The following is a 21,378-nucleotide window of genomic DNA, read 5'->3' as shown; positions in this document are numbered from 1 at the left end:
ACTTTGCAGAAAAAAAAACAAATACGAATTACGAAGAAACGGCGCGCTTTTACATTTTTGACATTGGCAAGTGACATAACAGCTTCTTTAAAGTAAAATCTGTGGAAATGATACAAGTCTATTTGGTTCTTCATCGAAAATTAGGATAATAATTAATTATAAGTAATATAAGATTTTACTCTGCTTTTTTCCATGGAAATTCAGAAACAAACTATATAAATATTTCATTTATATATACATATTATATGAAAAGATCATATTTAGGCATTTTATTATTACAATTTTATATTATCTGTGGGCTTAAATATACAGCTCCAGAATTTCGGGTAGGTACATATAGAAAGTGATCCATTGTAGAGAACATTATAAAATTAAGTAACTGCGATGTGATGTGATTTCAACCGAAATTTTAATTACTTTAAATTTAATTCTTTCAAAATAAGCTTTCAAGCTACACATAGTTTTTACAAAAGATTTTCTTTACTATAATTTCTTTATGTTCTTATCAGACTGCTTGTATAAAAAGTATTGATTATTAAAACGTTTAAAGATAAATCTAATTCGATTTTATTATCCTACTGTACTATAAAATATAATTAGGAGGATAAAACCAATTAAGTAGGTCGTGGGTAGTTCCATTCATCATTCCACCTCAAGTACATAATATTATTATATTGTGGAACATATTGAAATTCAAATTGCCTCGTATTTATATCTAATAATTTCAACCCTTACAAGACAAAGGCGTGTCGTATTAATTTGATGAGCATATACTTGGCTTATACCTACTTGAGTTAGGTACATTAAGTACCATTGCACATGTAAAACGAGAGTGTACATCAAAATTCAAAAGGATTGTGTATTGAAAAATAAAACGAATTTTCAATTTTCAGATTGAATAAATTAATTCATTTATGTTAATGGCATTTGTATTTTATTACCTACTCAGTCATGGGTGTAAAAATAGCGGTCATTTAAACCGTAACTAAGTATGTTAGGGTGGAGTTACATATTTTAAGATGTATTGAAAATATTTTATACGTAAAATCACATGACAATAATATAATGATATTATCATGTCAAGTAAATACGGTTTGAAACACTTTGATCTAAGTTTCGATATCCAATCATAAACTTAATCTCTGACCTGATAGCATCTTCACTAATAATCTAAAATGCACTTAGCCAACTTAGCTGCTTTCAGATATTTCATTACTCCTTGTCATTGAGATTCTAATAGAAATTAAGAGGTTCTTAATTCATAATTATATCCTAACTTCTTCTATTCACTCTTAAATCCTTCGTCGTATTGAATATTTTCTTTTTTTATACTGGTTGCCAGCGATTTATCAAGTTGTATAGTAGTAGCCTGTTTATACATAGGTACTAAAAATCTTATAAAATACTAGGTTTCTACCATAGAAATCTAAATGTGTCTTGTTATTTAGATTTCCATGGTTTCTACCCATGGTTTTGCTCTTACAGTTACATGCCACGTTTATAGCCTCACACCTCCTTAAATTACATACCTATTAATACAATTTAAGTATATTTTTATTACAGAACATTTAGCTGTAAGTACAGTAAGTTATAGATAGATAGATAATTCTTTATTGCACTGTTGTTATAATAATAGTATATATATACTGTGAATAGAATTGTAATAGATTGATGAAAATGATTTACGCGTGTTCCTTTATTTTAGACTGTGAAACGAATATGGAATATTATATTACATTCTAGAATTATATTTATAACGTATGGTAATAAAATCTCGTGTTGACAGTTGACACAGTGACATATATGAAGTCGAGTAATAATTTCGAAATACCGCCAAAATTGCGATCTCTGTAGGTAAATAAATTATGCTCGAAAGCAAATTTGAAAGTTTCTTATGAATTTGTGTGTATATGTGTATGTTTGGAATGTACTCAACCAAATGTCAAAAGCCAAAAGGATTATTACCTATTAATTTATCTTAATCATTAATGAAACAAAATCGGATTGTTCACAATTTTAATAATATTTTTACAAGTACATAATATAAGCAACCAGATAAATATATTAACGATTTACGAAATCGATACAATTTAATTTTATGAGTAATTTCTATGAAAGATTTACCTACAACCCATTGCAACCCTTTCAGGATCTTCCCAGAAATTACATTTAATAATAGGTATTTGAACCCTAAGCTTTTCAATTTATATAAAATCGAAGATATGGAGAGCATTTCAGTAATAAATGGATATGAAGACGAGTTTTCGTGTACATAGTGTATTTGCAAAGTTTTTTTACTCTGACTGAAACAATTGCTATTTTATTTCTATAGGCGCTTACAAAATTGCTTCGAAAATATCATTTATTGTACAATGTACATACTTTAATACTGTTGGGCATTTAAACATTTACAATTGAATTTAAAAGGCTCTAAGTAGCCTTTTCATAGTTTGACCCATGCTTATCTATGAAAAATCTTGCGAAAACAATAAAATATCCAAATTTCTATTCAAATCACAGAATATAATACTATTGAAATTTGAAACATACAAACACATTGTTGATACCAAACGATTTTTATGAAGACTTTATAACACATAGATACTTATTAATGCGTAGTCACGTATTTCATTTGAAGTCAATGATTATATAATTTCGCTATAAAAAGTTAGGTATATTATAGGTATCCTGTTTTTATTTGGCTTCACTCTTTTATTTTCAGCGTAGGTATTTATCATAATAAATTGTTTTCAGACATTCTCGGTAATATTTAGATAAACACAGGAATTTATTTTCATTTATCATCTAACATAGGTACCTAAATGTATAAAAAAAACACAAGCTGTTCACCCGCGGCTTTGCCCGCTTGGTGAAAGGAAATTACTATGGGAATGAGGTGAAACAGTAGCCTATATTATATTGCTCCTAGTCTCCCAACTATCTCCAGACAAACAAATCTTACCATAAAATACCTCCGTTGCGTCATGAAGAAACACAATAATTACACAAACAAACACATTTTCCCATTAATTTTAGCAATTATAGGTACCTATACCTTTTTTTATAGTGGGGAAATCTTCCAAAGATACCCACTGCCCCCGGGGAAGGAGCCGTGGGTTATGTCGGATTCTTACCGACTAAAACCCCACTGTGTTCCGTCGAACCGCTTTAATGATGGGGCCGCGGGTATTGGTTGGAATTTTTCCGCGACAAGTACCTATAGGTATACCTATTATAGTAGAGAATTTAATAGATAGAGTTTAATTTAATGTAGGTACGCAATTTCCATAGCTTCCTAGTGTGGGATTATACCAGGATTTAGGATGTTTACGTCAAGAGATATGCAATTTTATACATACCATGCAATATGCGAAGTCGAATCATATTCAGTTCTATATTAAGCTAAATCGGCTTATGGGATTCAGAATGGCAGAATGTTTCGAGCACATACAGTACAATAGTTATTTCCTTGTACACTGACTTGCAACGCTCAAATTGATATGACGCATGTAGGTTATATTTGAAATATTCCAGAGATTTCCTGTAAGTTATTGGATGGCCGGATCGAAGGGAATTTAACCCCTGAACTTTTGCTGCACGTCTCGAGGTATATTATTCGAGTAGATTTAGTTATTTTGCAGATACCTACCTTATGTAGTTCAAACGGAAAGATTTTAGCTTGTTGGATAGATGTATGGTTCTGAAATTTCACGGGGTACCTAGGTACAAGAAAAAGAAAGAATGCGGATTTCTGGCTCAAAAACGTCATATTTTAGACTTTCCATTATTTACTTGCTTTCCAATAGGTACTAAGTATTGAGAGGTCCTAAATGACATCTCTTCCTAGTCTTTAACTAAAATATATCTGAAGCATAAATCTCGGTTTAATTTGGCATTACATCATATCATAAATCTTAATGTTGGGTTAGCTGCAGCTGCCAAGAGCCGACGTGTTTGCTCCTTTGTCTGACCATATATAAATTAAATCTTTGTGGTGATGGGTTAAAAAAATCATAGTTTAATTAAAAACACGTAAGCTGTTACTAATATTATAAATGCGAAAGAGTGTTGGTCTGTTGTCTTTATTTTACGTCGCATCTTCACGTTGATTTTATGACATGATTTTTAATACCTATTTTATATTAAACAGTTTAAACACAAGTCACAACACGTTAAAACACAACCAAAAATGTTATTGCTCTATATTTTCTCTATTAAAGTACAAAGGGTAAGTCCCAAAGAAAAGTGTTTATCTTTTCCACGCAGCTTCACGCTTGGAATCCCTGACCCTGATTGGTTGATGGATATAACGTGACGTGTGGCTATTAAAGTTCATTTATCAATAGAAAATACGTTATAAATAATCACATAAATAATCGACCCTTTGTACATTATAGTAAGGGTATAATACGATTTTAATTTATAGTCATCAGCTTTATATTTTATTATTTACCGACTAAACGAAAAGCTTTTGAATGAGTCTTATAATAGTGACTAATAAACTCTGTAAGTTATTACCTGAAAGATAGACCAAGAAAAAGAAAAAAAAACATACTACCTATACACAATTTTAAAATTTTCAAGAAAATATACCCAACCTATAACTATACTTACCTATATCAAACATTATCCGCACCTATTCAACAGATCAGAGGTTTATATGTAAATGAAAAACTCGACTAACTGCAAGCAAAGGTCTACAAAACTTTCCTCCTCTGTTTTCCATTCGCACACGTCATAACTTCTCAAATATAAATAGATCAAATGAAGAAGGATCTACAAGGAAAACTAATCCAAACTCAAAAGAAGCCGCGACATAAATATCGCTTCAACAACGCTGCACTTACTCATACAAAGGAAGTACATAAGCTATGAGTTTTTACAGTCATGCCACGTACGGTTTTAAAACTAGAATGATACATAGAAAGGGTAGCTAGTAAAACATTTCATAACATCACGCTCGTATTCCCAAAGGGCTTTTTGAAGGGATTCCTGCGTGGGCTTCTAACAAATCTAGAGGAAAATTGTTCAGGAATCAGGATTATAATTCACTCCTACTAGTGATAAGAATGTTTCCCAGAAGCAACGTGGAATCTCTCAAGTATTCAGAATCATCTGTAACATTATAGAAGCTTTTCCAAAATGTCTTACTTTCAGTTAGAACAGCATATTACGGAGCACAATTTTAATTCTGGTCCAAATTATACCATGTCTGATATAAAATCTAGATTTAGTCACCTGTGATCACTTTTTCAATATCCTATAGTAATGTTAATAATGTAGATAGATATAAATTTATTTAGAATAGAAAAATTCGATTACGAGGCGGGACTCGAACCCGCATTCAATCTGTTCGAGTGCTGCCTCGTGATCGAGTTTTTTCTATCCCATTTGAATGCCATAAAACCAAATATATAAAATTCAATGATAGATAGATGTAAGATCCGATAAGGAACCAAAACAAGATCCCAGGTTATTTTTATCCTGTTTAAAACAACGAGCATATATTATTATACTTTCTATCTATACATATAATAAATCTGTAGAACGGTCAATTCTGTACATTGAAAATATTGAAAAAATAAATAGCAGGGGGTGTTACTGGATCGATACCAAACCCAAATATGTGATTAAAAAAATTTTTGTCTGTCTGTCTGTCTGTCTGTATGTGAAGGCATCACGTGAAAACTAACGGTTCGATTTCGATGAAACTTGGTATAATTATACCTTATTATCCTGGGCGTAAAATAGGATACTTTTTATCCTGGAAAAATACGTAGAAAAAATTAATCTTAATTTTTCAGTTTTATCCATAGACGTTGTTCCGTAGAACCGCGAACACACGTTGCGTATTATTATAGGCCTAGCCGTATTTGGGAATTGGGTCCAATAGATATTTATAAGATGTTATTGACAGAGGTACTCAAAATGGAGAAATAACCATCCACGCGAAGACCGACATCCGCGCGGACGGAGTCGCGGGCGGAAGCTAGTAGATAATAAACTCTTTTCAAGCATTATATAAAAAGCTATTTCAAAGGTATATTTACTGAAACATGGTATGTTTTTACGACCAAAACATGCTGTCCTATACGTGTTATTGAAAGATTTTTCGAGCGCGTGTCGGTCGCCGATAACGGTTTTACTATTTGATAACATTCGCAAAGCTTTCACGTATTTTTAATACGTTTTTATATTATTACAAGCTCGTGTACTTACGCACTTATTTTTTACGGTAGATTTTATGTATCTACGCAAGTCTTTAGAATTGTTTTTCTATGGGAAAAGTTGAGATACTTACAGATAGATACTATATCAAAATGTAAAAAAAGGTTGCTGAAGTAAAGTAACCGCATAATTATTTATAGTATTATCTATTTGTGTGTGGGAGCCGGGTTTCATAATCGATTTCCTTCCTTTTTTCTAAACTTCGTAGCACATTTGCTGTAGATCCTTATGAGAGTGGTTTAGTTTGATACCAGATCGTTAAATTTAATTGGATAGTTTCGTTCATATACTTAGAGTATGAAATAACCTATCTTTCAACATATTATAGATGTAATCTACATAGAAAAACCGTATTCAACGATACGGGGCGAGTGCTACATGATTTTTTTTAACTCGGGATACGACTCTACTGTGGTTTTCAAATACAACATCAATATCGAACACTGAATGGAACATCAGGATATATAAAATTACATTTTATTTATTTATTTATTTATTGCACACACAAAAGAAAAAGAGACACATAAAGTACAGATAAGTGGAACAAAAAGTGTAGAAACAGTGGCCTTATCGTTAGGTAGCGATCTCTTCCAGGCCACCGTAAGTAATCTATACATATAATAAAATCGTAGGAAAGTCAAAACTGTACATTGAATATTTTTTTAAAAGAATACATAATATAATATAATTTTACACCTCTATGTGGTAAGTTAGGTTAGGTTAGGTTATGTAGTAGGTAGGTACATTCAGCTTGAAAACTAATGTCGAAGCACTGTACTGTACAATATTTAACACTGTTTTATACAATATATATTTCTGAGACAGCTTTTATTTAACACAGTGACGTATACAAATGTATCGTATTACTAGTACATTACTCTCGAGTGACATTTGATACAGCTGATGTGAGGAAAAGGTTATATGAAGATTTTGTGTATTCTTTTGAAGAACAAAAGTGCCGGTTCGTGTTATCTTATAATGTAATGCAAATACATATATACTTTAGGTAAGAATCGTTTTTGGTAAGACTCATTGAATGTCTGGTGAAAGGTATATAAGTTACACAAAGAAGCATGAAAATCACATTAAATTAGCCTAGAGGGCTGAAATAAAGTTGAAGTAAAAATAAATGCAATGAAAATAAATTTTGTGACAAAATGCCTCGTAATATTATTTTAATGATAAAGGAGATGTAGTCTTAATATACCTAATAATATCCTATAATTAAGGAATAGGTAAATAAAAAACTTATCGACGATTCCATCATTTTTATTTTTTATTTCCATTTTACAATTACTAACAAACTCTTACAAAATATTATAAACACATGAGCGAACAGACGCTATAACAGCAATCGTGCATTTTCGCTCGCAAAATTAAACGCTAAATAAACTTTATTAGCGAGTGCATTCCCCACTTACGGCCATAAAGCAGTAAGTTCTGTGTTCCGAGTGGAAACTATTGGAACTCCCTCGACATTTGTTCGACATGAGTTAGTGCGGATTGCGAAGCGCGTGGAAGAAGGAAAGAACAGATTTTGTTAGTTTTAGATATTGTTGCTTATTTTTTTCTTACTAAAATACATAATATTACGTAAGTATGATGAATTATTATGATGTGTGTTATAGTTCGGCATCAGCTGATGTACTATATAGGTATTATTTTAACGGTTATGAATCTCGCCATTGTTTTCTATTATTTTGTAGTTTTTAAAATGATCCAAGAACCTAATAAGTACGCTGATATTTTTGTTCAGCTTCAAATAAATAAATTAACATTATAAAAAATTACAAATCAACAAAAATATAGGTACATACCTATATTTTAAAAATATGTAGAGTAAGTAGTTACTTTACTGTAGGTTAGACAATATTACTTAAATTATTCTCTTTTGCAAAAAGTTAATACATTACAAGAAAACGACGGATATAATGTATTTGGATCTAAAAAAACCGGTCAAATATAATTATTTAGAATTAATGGGAGACTAGCGGTCCGCCCTGGCTTCGCTTGTGGTACGTATTTCGCAATAAAAGGTAGTTTCTCAGGGTCTAAAGATTGTCTGTGCCAAATTTTATCAAAATCGGTTGAGAGGTTTAAGTGGAAAAGCGTAACAGACAGACAGACAGAGTTACTTTCGCATTAATAATATTAGTAGGGATATATCGATCAGGCAGATATTAAATTTGATGCTTAGTGGATATCAATCGAAACAGATCTCAATGTATTTCTGTTTTATCTGTTCGTTGCCCTCTGAAACCTCTTTACTGTATTCATAATTGTCTCAAGAATTTCATCATTTATTATGAGTAAGTATACACAAATCATACTATGTTGTTGCTATTTTTTATTATTAGAGGGATTTCATTGTATAAAAATATAGGCACTTGCTTTGGATAAACTCAAAAACTATTAATAGAAAACTAAATTTTTGCAGAGTTACAAAAATTATAAGTAACTGTTTGTCTGTGCTTTTACATTATTATGTACGATTTTGTCACAATCATTTTCAATTTCTTGACCAGATTTATAAAATCTCTACAATTGATTCAAGACTTATACTCAGAAATTAACTAATAATAAAGATGTTTAGAACCGTATATTTCAATTACTTACCTGCATATAAAAAATTATTCGGTAAATCGGTGAAATCCATCTAATCGATATTACATTCTATGTAAAGAACCGTATAATATAATAACCTGCATATAAAAATATTCGGTAAATCTGGGAGATCCCTCTTATCAATATTACACTGTTTATAAAAAAAGAAAACGACAAAAATTCATGTAAATAAATGCTACAAATATCGTACTTTTAACTTCGTTAACTGTTTCTTTGTTTTCCTTTTGTAACTACATACTCTTTTGCAATATAATTTCTATGTAATAAACCTTAAGATAAATAATTCATTGTTTATTTGATCCTGTGAACTAATTTTGAAAGCAAACATTGCCAGATTTAATTGATAAGGTTTGAATAGTCACCTTTAATTTAAATTCATAACTATTACCATATATGAATACAAATAGTTTGTATTACTAGTTTCATGATGAATATCTAGATAATAAATTTAATTCAATATACAGCGTGTTTAATGTTTTTGTTTGTAAAGAGCTTTTATATTTTCCATAATATAATATTATATTTCTCAGGCCCCGGAACCACAGACACAATAGAAAATCTATTATGCGTCTGAGACCGATCGGGCCGCTTGGGGCTCAATGGGTTAAAAGAATAAATGATTTGAAAACAACAATGAAACCCACTAATGTATACTAGTAATGCGATGTTCACGCCTTTTTTACGCAAACACAATTTTTTCAAATTTCTATTATATTGGATATTAATGCAACCTATAATATGTATACACAATACTTTCTTACATTTAAGATTTATTAAATTCTAAACAATTAGTTCTGAAAAGGGAAAATTTGGAACACTATTCAACTGTATCATTGTATATAATACCTATTCTTAGTCCAACCAAGGACATTCCAACTAATCTACTAATACTAGGCTAGAATGTGTATTTCAATGTTCGCAGAATTAATTCTGATTGACTTCTGGATGCTGTGTGAAGATTGCTTCTGTAATTGTCGACCTAATTCCGGATATATCAGCCGCCTGAAACCAAGATATTTCTCAATCAGTGTGTTTTTGATATGTATTATAATTAATATTTAATACAATATACCTATTTGACTTATTTATAAGCTTCCCAGGAATCGCCCGTGTTGTCGGTAACTTAATAAATGTATATTAAAACTTTTCTAGAGATCAACTCTATCTTTAAAAATCGCATAAAATATCTTGCGTAATTTAAAGATTATAGCATAGACAGACAGCAGGAAGCGACTTTGTTTTTACAGCTACTATGCAGTGATAATAATATGTAATACAATAAAATATTGAATACTATTTATATTTTTATCTACTATATTACACACATTGGTAAAGAGCGAAGCTACGCACAATAAAAACAGTGTGTCACTAGTTCGGTGGATAATAATATTATCATGACTGATTGCAAGTGTGCCAATAAATATATTTTGTTTTCTTTTACTCTCTTTTATTACCTTACTACCTTAAGGTAGTACAGACTTAAGTCTGTCATGGTTTTCGCGTGAAATAGTAAATATTTATAACAGTAGTAAGTAGTAAGTGCATGTTAATTTATCTGCATATAAATATAAAATAGCTTCCAATCATCCATATGATTAATTATTTAAAATTAGTATAATTTAATAACTCAACTTTGTTTTATTAAGTGTGCAATACATTAAAATTTATTTGCATGATTCGTAAATTCTCAGACATATAATAACGTTTTATAAAAAAAGTGCAATTATCTTGATCCAGTTATGAGTTCATTACATTTTATGGCATACTTGCGAAGATAGTAAGTAATGAAAATTGTTGTATCCGTCCGCCCACGCTTGCTGTAAAATATATAAGGTACGGTTAAACAAAATAATTAATCGATGACTAAAGTTTGTTATAAAGTAAAGTTAATAATATTATAAATGCGAAAGTAACTCTGTCTGTCTGTTACGCTTTTCCGCTTAAACCTCTCAACCGATTTTGATGAAATTTGGCACAGACAATCTTTAGACCCTGAGAAATAACATAGGCTACCATTTATTGCGAAATATTTACCACGGGCGAAGTCGAAGCGGAAGGCTAGTAACATATAAAAGGGGTGATCACAATATATAGGTTGTTGAAATTGGCACATAGCAAAAGAGTGAGAGGAGCCACAACATAAAGTTAGTTAACTAAAATTAAAGGGTTATCTACCCACATGTTTATTCAATATTGGCTCTTAGTGCAATCCACAAGCAATTAGGAACCATTCATTAATGGTAATCAAGACGCTCTTACGTGTTTACGATATGGTTCATTGAATTATGCTTTAGTATCGTATAATAATTTATCGATTAGGTAATCTTTCTTGTATTCTATAAGGCTTTTTAGGTTTTAAATATTATTATTTAGTGTGTTCCCTCCATTTAGTTTAGGAAAATTAACTGTAAAGTTTAAAACTTAAAACCCTACCGCGTAATAGATAACGATTATTAGCGGATAAAGATTATTAAATTAAAACATTTATTAAACTTCACATCTTAAAATTCATCAGTTTCTATTAAGATCTTCAAACTTCAAGGTGAGGGTAAAAACGAATTTATCTCTGATTGTTTTATAGTTCCCAAACGCGTATAATCGAATACCAAGATTGTCCTTGTAAATTTTTAACATATTTCCTTCGATTTTGTAAAAGAATCTTGCGTAGTACGGACTGGTACAATAGTGTCCTTGGTAAAAAGGTCCTGTGTAAATAATACTGTGTAAGTAATATTGAAAATAAACCACAGATTACCAAAATGTGGTTTACAAGGAAATAGTTGGAAATCGGGACGAATTACCTTGAGATTTTGTTAATTATATCTTACACTCTGAGTGAATATTTTTACTACCTACTTACTTGAAAACAATAGATAGTGCTATCAGTTATACCTATATTTAAAATTAATTGGATGTATTTAAAAAGGGATTTATTTTATATATTATTAAAGTAAATAGAGCTGTTACTAGTATAATTTACCAGTATCAATTTTACCCGCTCTACTTTATCAAGCTCGACAACATTTTTTATAAATTTGATTATTTTAATACATTGTTTAAGCCTTGTCCAACTCGATACAGAATGTAAAATATAAATCAAACTGACTGTATTGTCCAAAATAATATATTTTTAGCATATTTGTTTGATTCAGATTTATTTTATACCGAGAAAACTAATGTAGAGCAATTATTCATTCTGAAAATAGATTTGTTTTAAATCGCATGCTATTTTCGTGATTTCACACGTTATTTATTTATATTTATCTTCTGTTTTGCGTATTGTAATTTTGTCTCAGTTTTTACTAGCTAATATTATAATATTAAATATATATTATATTTCATTAATCGAGAAATATAAATATTGGATGATTACATTACATTAAACAATTTAATTAAAATGGATTGACGATAAAATCGATTTCCTTAGATTATTTACGTTTTTAGAAATGTTTTTTAATTGTTTCATTCATATCGAATTTTCTATTAAAGTCGTAATGTTTTCGTAAATGTATCACGAGGTCATTCACTTATCGTATACGTCACAGCGTATCTATAACTAGGTGAATAATTAATTTCATGAGTTATCCTTGGATGAGTTTTATTAAAAATGCACTAATGACACATTAAAATAAATGTTATTTTTAATGCATATTTTAAACGAAGACGGAATTGTAGAATGTCGTTTTAAATTGAAATATTATGTGCATGTGTACATAAATAAGAGACTTTAAAAGAGAGCTCTATAAATTTTAAAATTTAATGTACTTTGACTTTTCAGTTTTTCTTAGTATCAATGAAATTCGATGACAATAAACCCGCATCTTTAATACAAATAAAAAACTGCCATTGACGATACTCGAAGTTCGGGAAATCTTTTTCCCAACTACACAAAACTTGCATCAAGTTTCCCGCAGTAAGGCAAAGAAGCTGAGCACGTACCCGAATAAAAAATCGCGGTCATCATTGTGGCTCCGAAGGGACGCATACGGATAGAAAACGCAAAAACTTTCCTATAATCCCCCTGAAAAGTTACAAAGTCCAACAGACTTCTAAATCAGAGAATTTATCGTTCTACAATATGTCAAACTGTCGAGAATAAATCCGCGTAGCTCGTAGATTTGTCAAGAAATTGTGTAAAACGAACCGATATTTTAAGAGATTTATTAAATTGGCAATGTTCAATCTGAGAGAATCTTCCTTAATTGACTGACACGAATCACGGTGTTGCAAAAACATCACGGGCTAACTCGGATAAACTGACGCGGGAACGTTCCTTGCTCTTTTCACTTTGAGACTAAACTCAGTTGCGTGCGCCCGCCAGCTGGCATCCGTACTTTCGCCCGTCGCGAATTAAAAAAATAACTTTAAAAAGTAACAGTGTCAATGATGTGACGTAATAATCGCGTGTTAACGATTCCAAATTTAAATTTATCAACGTGTCAACGATGTGATTGACAGTTTTATTTTTTAATTTAAAAGTTTTGGCGCGCAATGACAATGACTATTTCAGTTGAAAAGTAAATTGGAAGTTGCCGAATTTCGAGTCAAGGATTGCGAAACTCGTGAGTAATTATACATAATAGTATTTAAGTGTCAACTGGGTGTAATTTACCTAATTATAAAAGATAATTTGTGGGTTGAACTCCTTAGATTACTCCGGTCGAATATAAATAGGTTTAATGTAATAAAATATAATTTTAAAGCTCATAATAATAGGCTGACATTCGGATATGATTATATTTTTGCGTGAGCAAGCAATTATGTCGGAAGGGTTTGTGAATTACGTTATCATTGGTTAAGTCATTTATGCGTATGATTTAATTATTGATGTTAGCATATGCGATGTGTCTACAAATGTAGAGTTACAGAAATTACATACAATTTAATATTTAGTTCTGATTTCTGGATATTTGACGCAGTTATTTATTAAAATACTTCCTTCATTTTCCTTTCCTTTCCTTTAAATGATTTTTTCTAACAGATATAATTAGTATATCTTAGATTATGGATTGGTCTCCATAATCTAAGATATACCAATCCTTAATCTAAGTAGTATATGTAATTTAGGTATGTACAAATTAATTATTTGCTTTTTTAATATTTTACTAATAATATTAAAAAGTATGAGATAAATCATCGTTTCTCTTCAAAAGCATTGACTATCAATTATTAAATGACTGATATGGAAAATTAAAAAAGTTTTTTCATTTTGCAACAAACATTCATAGAATATTTATTAACATTTATACACTCTGTTGTTTCTTGTTTATCTCCAGAGAGCTGTAAATTCGTGAGAAGAATATAAAATTATAAATGAAATTGAAATTTTGATAAGATGTTATTAAAAGAAAACAATTTCTTAGTAACACTAAGCACGTATGAACTTTGACCTACTATAGAATTCTCGTATATGATCGTCGTAAAACAACATATTGTTCAGTTGTTCAGTCTTAAGCGACATAATATTTGAAATTTTTACTGTTATTTCATGGCTTTATTCTACCTAGGTTTTATATAAAATAATTCAATTGTATGATAAATAGCCTAATCTATACTTATAAAGCTGAAGAGTTTGTTTGTTTGAACGCGTTAATCTCAGGAACAACTGGTGATATTTGAAAAATTATTTCAGTGTTAGATAGCCTATTTATCGTGGAAGGCTATATTATTATATCATACCATCACGCTAAGGCCAAAAGCAGCGGAGCAATGCTTGTAAAACCGCGGGGCATACCTAGTATCTTATAATATCTTGACATTATGAGATATAAAATACAGAAGCAAAGCTCTACATAATAGCTAAATGGTGTAAATGTCTTCGAATCTATTTGTTTCATTTTAGAGAAACATATTATTTCAATAAAATCTTTATCTCTAGAATGTTACTCAATTTGCTGACGAAAAGTAAGATTGATATAAATACAATTTACATGTATATTGTATACTAGCTTCCGCCCACGACTTTGTACGTGCATCCCCGTTTCTCCCCGTTCCCGCAATAATTTCGGGAAATCCTTTCTTAGGGGACGCCTATGACATCTACCTGCATGCCAAATTTCAGCCCGATATGACCAGTGGTTTGGGCTGTGCGTTGATAACTTGATAGATCACTATATCAGTCACCTTTGAGTTTTATATATATTATATAGACTAGCTTTCGACCCACGGCTTCGCGCGCTTTGTCATTACATATATTATATTAATCTATAATAACTCTATCTATTAAAAAAACGCTTAAAAATCCGTTGTATAATTTATATAAATTATTTATGTAGACTTTTTAGTTATTTAAATGTCTATAATGATGTTATTTAAGATGTTCTTAGTGGTTAGGTGGCAATTAAGGAATCGTTAAGTGGATATGACTAAATACAGGAGTAGATGTTATGTTTTAGTAAAAATACGTTACATGAAAGAGAAGAATGATATGAGGTTGAAAATAAGAGAAAGAGAGCACTATATTTTTGGCAGTTTATCTTTTTTACATTAGCGAACTTTTTTATACCTAAGTGTTAAAATTGTGATTCTGATATTGTTTGTTTTATTTATATAATATTAATACATATCATAAACATTTCTTAAATGGAACAATAAAAACATTATCTTATTATTACTCATATAACACCTAAAGGTCAATTAAACGATGCACTAGGCCAGTGGAGTTTATACAAATATTTTTTTCCTGTTATTAATTTATGCGAATATTTATTGATTAATGTATTTGGATTTATAAGCAAAAAACTTAATGCAAAATTAAGCCAAAAGATTCAAATGTTTTTTTTAATGTGACTAAATTGTATCAACTAAATTCTAAGAACTAAATAGAAGATTATAAATTATGTAAATTATTTTTATAATTGTTTTTATTTTGTTTGTAATTATGTGTGTGAAAAAAAATTAATTACGTGTAGGTAGTTCATTTATTATTGTTTAATTTTTAAAGGAATGCTTTCCCGCTACTACCAAAAACGGCGGAAGGTATTTAATTCTTATTATGTATTTGTAATTTAATTCGATTTTTTTATAAAGTCTCTATTATAATATGTTAACTAGTTTCCACATTATGCATATATTGGAACATTGGGCATGGCTACATGCCCCGCGATTTTACCCTCATTGCACCTATTGGTCTCAGCGCGATGAGATATAGCCCAGCCTTCCTCGTTAAATGGATTATTATCTAACAGTGAAATAATCGGACCCGTGGTTCCTGTGTTCCGTTCAAGCAAGCAAACAAACTCTTCAGCAAAAACTAAAAAACTAAACACTTCATAATATTGGTATAGATTTCATGATAATCAGATCTAATTATTATTCGGGGCAGGACGTTGGGTTATTTGAATATCCTATTTGGCGATTAACTAAACCCAAACTATACCCGTACAAAATCGCGTTTAAATACAAAACTATAAACTGTGGTGAAATACTGATAAATTGCGAATAAAATTATGTGATATATAATATATTTAAATATTCATGAGCGCAGGTCGGTTGCTCTAGTTTTTAATTCTCGTTTGTTGATTTGAAGGCTATTTCCTTAAAATGTACGCTTACCCTTAAACTTCCGGTATCGTAAAGAAAATATTATGTACGTATATAAGTCTGTTTGTGTGTTTGATCACGCAAAAACTACTGAAACAGTTTGAATCGTTAACCTATTTTGTTTCCATTGTATCTCTACAGATCTCTCTCAGTTATATAAAGGTTTAGGACATAAATGTTGGTAAAGTTTTTTGATGGCTAAAATTGTTTTGATGTGCCGTTCTTCACGATTTTTTATACTCTAGTGGTGAATTCGATTGAGAACAATCCTAATATTCAATTATTAATTTGTAAGGATGAATGGATGTTTGCTTTCACGCAAAAAGCTAATCAGATGTGTATGAAATTTGTTACGCAGAGATACATAAAAGTTTGCATCAGCACATAATATGCTTCATTTATTCTTGCCACGCGAGTGAAACCGCAGGATCAGGCTAGTATGCAGATAAATTGAATTTTTCTATTAAAATTTATTGTATAAGGACTTAAAAGAGGACTGTTCAAGAACCCCCTAGCTTTTTGATTGAGGACGGAGGTATGAACTGCTGAGTCATTACCGTTCTTATATTTTTATAGCAGTGTATATTATAATATAGTTTATTTGTATTTACTACTTTATTTGTATACAGATGTGACTATATCTGTGAATTGAACAAAACTAAAGAAATAAATATACCTAATATAAGAAATAAATTTAAATAAAAAAATATAAATTACGATGATTAGGTACATCTTAGAGATAATTATTTATTGTTATGAAACAAAAGAAGTGAAAGGGAGAAAAGGTTGAAATAATATGATAATCTGTCTTTGTCCCTTTGTGGGATATAGGGCGGAATTTCAGTACTTACTAATTCATTGATCAATCTTATGTCGGGCTTGAATTTGCTCTACGTCTCGCTTTGTACTATGGCACATATTATAATACTTACTATACCGACTAGTAACTATACTATAGTAGCAATTTATATTATAATCTATAATATAATAACTGCGTTAAAAACAACCGACTTCAAACTTGCACTTGCAAAATTGCAAAAAAGGCGGGTCACTGAGTGGCTGAGTTGGTTAGGCATCCGCCCCGGAATGGCGCGAAGGATGCGGGTTCGAGTCCCGCCTCGTGATCGAATTTTTTCTATTCTTTATAAATTTATATTTATAAAGCATTTGAATGCCATAAAAACCAAAAAATATAGATTCAAGAAAAGGTCGTGTTCCATCGTTACAATATTGTATTCACTGAAAAGTGCTTCATATTGGTTGAGATGGTTGTTAAATCATCTCAATAGATGGCGCGCGGTGTGTCCCTTAAGACACATAAAACTGAAAGGATAGAATAAATTCGATTGCTCAGGCGGGTCACGAGTGGCTGAGTTGGTTAGGCATCCGCCCCGGAATGGCGCGAAGGATGCGGGTTCGAGTCCCGCCTCGTGATCGAATTTTTTCTATTCTTTATAAATTTATACTTGCAAAATTTACAAATACCTACAGACAAAAATGCTCATAAAATAAAAACTACTGGGCCTATCCGAATAAAATTTTTATGGGACCAATTCGACACCATCCCGCATCGAATAAAAAAGAATCACGTAAATCGGTTCAGAAACCTCGGAGTAATCGGTGTACATACATAAAAAAAAAATATATACCGGCCGAATTGATAACCTCCTCCTTTTTTTTGAAGTCGGTTAAAAATTAATCCCAAAATGTGTTGGTAAGCGAATAACTTGAGAACGGCTGAACCGATTTCGTTAATTCTTTTTTTATTATATTCCTTGAAGTACGAGGATGGTTTTTATGTAGAGAAAACGTAAATATGTACCATGGGCGACGCCGGGGCGGACTGCTAGTACATATATAAAAATGAAACCCGTTTTCCTTGGTCACGATATCACGCGTGAACGGGTGGACCGATTTTGATAATTCTTTTTTTATTATATTCCTTGAAGTACGAGGATGGTTCTTATGTAGTGAAAACGTAAATTTGTACCACGGGCGAAGCCGGGGCGGACTGCTAGTCTACAATAAAAATTTCAAATAATAATAATATGTACTACCTATCCCGCGACTGAAACGACGACGACAACTTATCACAGGGAAATTTCATTCAATATAATTAATCTTAAATTTTATAAAATACTAGCTTACCGCCCGCGGCTTCGCCCGCTTTCTCTAAAACGATTTGAGATTTAAACTATCCTATCTCTCAAGTTGGATCGAACTGCACATGGTGTGCGAATTTTATTATAATCGGTTAAAGTGGTTTAGGAGTCCATTGAGGACAAACATTGTGACACGAGATTTATATATATTAAGATTGCTTTACTGATAAAATAATATAAATATAAGTACTTATAGATAAACTAACATAATAAGTGTTATAATTTAAAATTGAATTATTTTACGACTCCATTGAAACCAGGGAAATTTTAATATACATTTAATTTTCAGGATATCAATAAATTAACATTCTCCACAATATCATGATTTTCAGTTATTCATTGATCAACAGAAACTACAGCTACATTTATTTGAATTTGCTGCGATATTTCAAATATAAATTTATTTTAGTTTCATCAATACATAAAACCGACATTGAATAATGTATCAAGTCAATTAGGATATCAATACACTTCTAATAAATATATAAAATGAATGTTTGTCTGTATGTCCATTATGGAACTATAAACTACGGATTTGATCATGTGTTGATTTTCAGCAAAGTAGTGTACATGAGCCCACGATGATTTCTGAGTTGCTACAACCAATTTTCGACAGTGTAACTCAGGCGAAGCCGGGATGCACTGAAAGTAATAAATATTATATTTTAACAATGTATAGTCACATTTCACACGAAGCCAGGTGACAACTTTAGTTTAAAATGAAATAAGAAGTCAAACATGATTTTTATTGAGTTCTATAGCAACTTTCGCAATACGACCGGTCTATTTCCTAAATTACGTAAAAGAATAACTGTTACTAACGAGTACAAGTAAAAATCCTATAAACACATATAATAATAACTCTAAATGGATGTGTCAGTTAGTTACTATTTCACGGCAAAACTGCTGAACTCGTTACGCTACAATTTATTATGCAAGTAGATTATGATCAGAATAATGGATTATTTTTATCAATTACCATGCGGGCAAGGTCGTAAGTTGAACTACTGGTAGGTACCTATACCTATATAGATTTTTATCACTTAGGTAGTCCCGTTGAACTAACTGTATCTATTCAAATACATATTTAAGTGTGTCATTAGTTCTTATTACGTACAAATAGATCTTTGTTCATGTTACAATTAACAGCTTCTTTAAAGTTCCGAAACAATATGTAGATTCAAGGAGGTAATTATGAATAAAAAGTTTTCCTCGTCCACTTCATACGGCTGAACATCGAAGAGAACAGACCAATTTGGCGGGAGAAATACGTTGTTAGCCGAAATCTTTTCAGCCAGAACACAACAAGGAAGTTGCGGGCGGAAGCTAGTGAAACAAAAAAAGCACACACACTCAAAATAACAATGCAAATGTAACACAAACGTCTATTAATATGTCATTTCTTTACGGTTTCCTACCACGCAATTCCACATCAAAGCGCGGATTGTTTTTAAAAACGGATCGAATTAAGCAATATTATTATTATGAAAGGAAACATAAATTTCAAACGAGATACGTATAAAGATTCCCGCAACATTGCCTGCTCGAATTTCCGTCGGGGAACAAACTCGCACTCGTAAATTGAACTTTATTCAATATAATCGAACGAAAAAATTGCCCCATTACGCTCTGCCGTGTGCGGTTTGATTTGTCGAGATGTGATTAATGTGTAATGGGGCCTCTACACAATGGGCAACATTGGCCCAATAAATAATTAATCGTCGATGTTTGCCGCCATTACGGCATGAATGAACAGCTACGCCTCTACCACAGATGAGATAACTACTGCCTCTACACTATCGTGATTGCCTCTACTCGCCCAACGCTGCCCATTGTGAAGAGGGCCCATTAAGATTTTTGTACGTGGGATTCGAGGATGATTTACCTTAATTTTTATTCATTGAAACATAAATCATCTTTTTACATTAAATCATTTACAATTGCATTTTGCACCTTAACGAATTACGAACAGTTTCGAAAAAAAAAATAATAATTGTGTGACAGTGCTTAATCATAGCCTAAACAAGGTAAGAAGGATAATATAATTATTAGGTATGTATTCTATAAAAGGAAGAATGAAAAAAAAAATGATCACGTTAAGCAACTTTAAAAAAGCTCTACAATTGTCCACGATATTCCATTCATTTCAATAATTGTTGACGATAATAATTATTTCATTCCAATTCGAATGTTTGCTTCCAAATTACCAAATTTACTTTATCTCAATTTCATTCACTCTTAAACCGTATTTAATTTGGCCTTACTTTCTTCAAAATCAAGGTTGGATCCTTGATTTTTAACGTGACTCGGGTTAAGAAGTTAAATTGAAAGTTAATCATTGTTCGAAACGTATTTAATTTAAGGGAGATGTCAGGAACACTTTGGACGTAATGAAAATTGTCTTAACTTGTTTTTACCTTAATCTATTGTATTGAAAGGAATAATTTTAGATTACCCTGTATATAGGTTCATTTATAAATTGACATGATAAGTTTTTATATAGGTAATTTTAATTTATATAATTCATACTAATATATAATATAATATTATAAATGCGAAAGTAACTCTGTCTGTCTGTTACTCAATCACGCCTTAACTACTGAACCAATTTGCATGGAATTTGGTATATAGATATTTTGATACCCAAGAAAGGACATAGGTTACTTTTTATATAAGTAAAAAAATGACAATATAAAATAACGAGTGATGAATGACTATGAAATGACATAATTTAAAAAAAATCTAAAAAGCCTACAGACAAGGAAAACAAACAAGGAACTGACTAAATATATAAATATTCTTTAGAATTTATCTAAAGCAA

At 30.9% G+C, this 21,378-nt stretch overlaps 1 protein-coding gene across 1 annotated transcript in view; it reads left to right on the top strand.

The window, feature by feature from the left end:
- The first annotated feature begins 13,158 nt into the window (after positions 1-13,158).
- Positions 13,159-21,378, top strand: part of LOC123692705 (cardioacceleratory peptide receptor-like) — a 106,747-nt gene continuing 98,527 nt past the window's right edge. Inside the window, exon 1 of the mRNA XM_045637478.1 lies at positions 13,159-13,415. The gene's annotated coding sequence lies outside the window, so the exon portion shown is untranslated. The remainder of the gene's footprint in view (positions 13,416-21,378) is intronic.

This window comes from Colias croceus, chromosome 6 (genome assembly GCF_905220415.1).
Source record: "Colias croceus chromosome 6, ilColCroc2.1".
NCBI classification, from domain to species: Eukaryota; Metazoa; Arthropoda; class Insecta; order Lepidoptera; family Pieridae; genus Colias; species Colias croceus.
This window is presented reverse-complemented; position numbering and strand designations above follow the sequence as displayed.